The sequence below is a fragment of the Aphanomyces invadans genome (assembly GCF_000520115.1).
Source record: "Aphanomyces invadans strain NJM9701 unplaced genomic scaffold supercont1.24, whole genome shotgun sequence".
Classification (NCBI taxonomy): domain Eukaryota; phylum Oomycota; class Saprolegniomycetes; order Saprolegniales; family Verrucalvaceae; genus Aphanomyces; species Aphanomyces invadans.
In genome coordinates this window covers 810,263-813,931 of record NW_008580169.1, presented here as the reverse complement: position 1 = coordinate 813,931, position 3,669 = coordinate 810,263, and positions in this window count along the sequence as shown.

Here is a 3,669-nt window from a genome sequence, read left to right as displayed (position 1 = left end):
GATGGGGAGTCACCGTCGATGTCGTTGTCGTCGATTGGTTCGGACGAGTATTTTGCTCGCTTTTCGCGCCGCTGTAGATCAAGGCTCTCCAGGAGAGCAAGGCCCTGGCGCATGTTTCGGTCACTTTGCGACGTCGGCTTTGATCCGGTGAGACTGTTGCGGCGCGCCATAATTGTTTAGAGCAAGTTTTGCAATGAGATGAGCGAATTTGGAAAACATTGAGTGATTTCCAAATGCATTGACTGGCTGAGAATATATTTACTGCAAAAGATTTCATCCATTCGTTGATTTGGTAGTCGATGTATGTCCAATCATTGTTCTTGCTTACATCAGTAGAATGTTCAACCATTCATTTGGTGTTTTCTCAAAAATGGTGTCAATTTTCTTAATATTGTGGATCTTTGATTGGTTCGTCAATCTTTCAGCAAGAGGTTTATTGTATTCAAACTTTTCAATTTGCTCGCTCCTGCACAGTCCCACTGGCAACCCGATCAAACCTGAAGTACTCACCCAGCGCACGGTTCCCGCCAATCGCATCACGTCTCGCACCCATGACCATGCCTGCCGACCAATCGTCTACCGATATCTTTCAGTCGCATGTTGCACCTGCCGATCCCGCCCGCTCTGGCTCCCGCAATGCCGCAGGCCGGCATACCCAACCTCAACCACCCTCTCGCGCCGTCGCCAGTCGCATTGTTGCCCCTAGGGCCACAAAAGTGAGTGGTCAAGCTCCACTGGGGCCTCTGGACCCACTGAACAATCAATAGGGCGACGGCGTGTTAAAACTACTGCATCAGCAACTGCCATCCCGGGCAAGGCTGAAGTCGACGTCAACTGGCGTGCCTCGTGGTACAAAATGCACTCCAATGTTCGTTGTCGATCAACGGAAACCAAATTGACTGCGGCCATACGAGCGTTCCAAGCTGGTAACCTATCTTATGCCGACCGTCGTCTCGCGGCCACGGCATCCCTTCCAACACCGACTCCACCAGAGAAAAATTCAACATTTTGATCGCGTGCAAGTCAGCAGTTGCTGACTAGCACTCCAAGACATGCTCGATAGCCTGGCGACGACCCACCAACCGGCTACTTGGACAACAGCGACGATTGTCTGCTGCGGTAATATGCGAATCAAAACGTTGGTATTAGGTTCAACTGCACTGACCGCGACATGGTCGCCACAGTTGGTGGACCGAAGCTCGTAACCTGTGAACAACCGTTTTTCATCCAAGAATACTTCGAATATTCGAATTTGAAATGGATTAACCTCACGTTGGCATCCGATACTCAACCCGATGACATCTGGACGTACTTGGACGAGCATTGAGAACCACCAGTAATGATCAAGTCGACATTGACAAGAACGTCATCCACTCCCGCCACATTACCGTGTATTTTGCTACGCGCGATCCCCCCAAGTGCCTGATGTTTGCTCCCAATGACCCTGTACGAGAACTTTCCGTACTGTACACGAGAGTGAATACGCCCCTCCCTTTGTGCATCATGGCATCGCGCGCTACAACAAATGTGTACCCCCAGTCTAACACCTGGATAAATACCAAGCGCCCACTCCAGCCGCACCTGTGTACAATGCCTTAAACACCCGTGCGACTGACGGTACACCACCTCACCTGAGACTCCAATTGACATTCCGATGGAAACCCCGCCCCGTCCAGCGACTCTGACGACGATCAAGATTATCCGATTTCTGAAAATGACTATATGGGACTCTTTTGCTCCATTGACGACTCTGACACACCCGTTGGACCTTCCCACGCAACTCATATTGCGTGGGATAGCACCTCGCATGCATCATCCGCAGAGTTCACGGTTCTGGTTCACCCACATTTCATTGATGCCGACCACGACCGCTCGGTTCAAACGCACACCTCAATGCCCGATGACTCGCCGCTCTGGCATCGAGCGCAAATCTCACTCCGCTATACCGCCAAGTCACCGACAACTACTGACCTCTCCCACGCAGAAAGTATTGCCTCTGACCGCCATGGATGCACACTCATTCCCCAGTACATACAACATGTTTGCAGTCCTTCAAGACGCCGATGACGACCTTGACCCTTCCCCAGCCCCGTACAACATGATAGTCGCAGGGAATGCCAATTTGTACGCCGCATACTGACGTTCGCATGTCGATCTTCAAGTATATTCGACCATCAACACAGACGTTGAATCCATGACGATAGGCGAAATCACCGGCTACCTGGAACTTTATGCCAACTGCTATCACGCGGATTACGAATCCAGTGCGGCTCTCGCGATGCTTCAAGCTAGCCCAGGTCACCTCGCTCCCATTTTCAATGTCCGGACACCCAAGAACTTGTCAGTACTGCATGCCAAGCTTCCTGGCCATGCTATTCAACGATACATCCAAAGTCACACGTATTTGGATTCGATCATCGCCGGTGTACAAGCACCGTTTACTGCTACCATGCCACAACCACTTTGGGCGCGCATTTAGCCGCACGCAGGCGGTCAACCTGACCCAACTAGCTTCGTCCTGTCCTCCATCGTCTCCAACAACGACAACTACCACGTCAACCTTGCGCTAGCTCATTTTGTCTCTTTCTCCAACTCAACTAACCCGGAAGCTACTTCAACGCTCTCATGGTTTCAGCATTGGTCCAAGAAGCTTGTTGCCGCCTGTATGGCGGCAACAACACCATACAGGCAACCTCCGTCTAGCGACTCTTGAGCTTGCACCACACTTCCTCTGAAACGACGTCACCTTGTGCGCTTCAGCAGCTTCACCTTTGGGCGATTATCTTCTCCAACTCTGCAACGTTTCAATTTCCGTGCATCAAGCCATCTTACAATGGCTACAGTCCATCCTATAATAGTGTTTTTCTCCCTTTGTTAGCTTTGGGGAACTGCCTTTTCGAGACCAGATATACCGTGACGGCATGTCGAATTGTATGCCGGTCTCATCAACATTGTAGACACAGTCGTCGAGATACCCGCCATGCTTCAGATGGAACTCTCGGGCGAACTCAACCCTGGTACTCTCGAGGTCAGTGATCACTCTCTTGGTCGTGCATGACTGTTGATGAGTGTACACTCAGCGTCAAAAACTAGGGAACACTGGCATTTTTTGTGATATCTCAGCAACCAATGGGAGTAAGGAGTCGCTGTTTGAATATGTCGTGTGCATTTGCATGTGTGACGCGTGACTCTACCTAGTGGCTCCAAAATTGACAATTTACGCCGTGTTTCCATACAACAATCAAATTTTGCCTTGTGACAATATCATGGAACACTTTGATCAATACAAAGACTCATATTATGAATGTTGGTCAATAGTGGGTTTTGTTTCCATTGCGGTGGATTGTTTCCAAGCACCGACGATGCATGGTAAGGATGAGCTTTCTAATCTCATCCTCGCTTATCACAGACCATGCCAGCATAATAGCATCCTGCAAGTCATGCACGTTATAGTACTGCACCCCATTTCCATAAACCATTCGAGCCATGGAGGCCCAAATGTTTTCGATGGGACTCAAATCTGGCGAGCGCGCAGGCCAGGACAGGACTTGAATGCGATGTTCTTCAAAGAAGTCCATCGTTTCACTGGATGTATGAATTGATGCATTGTCCTGTTGAAAGACAAAGTCCGTTCCATACATCAAGTGTGCAAAAGGCAACAGGTATTCA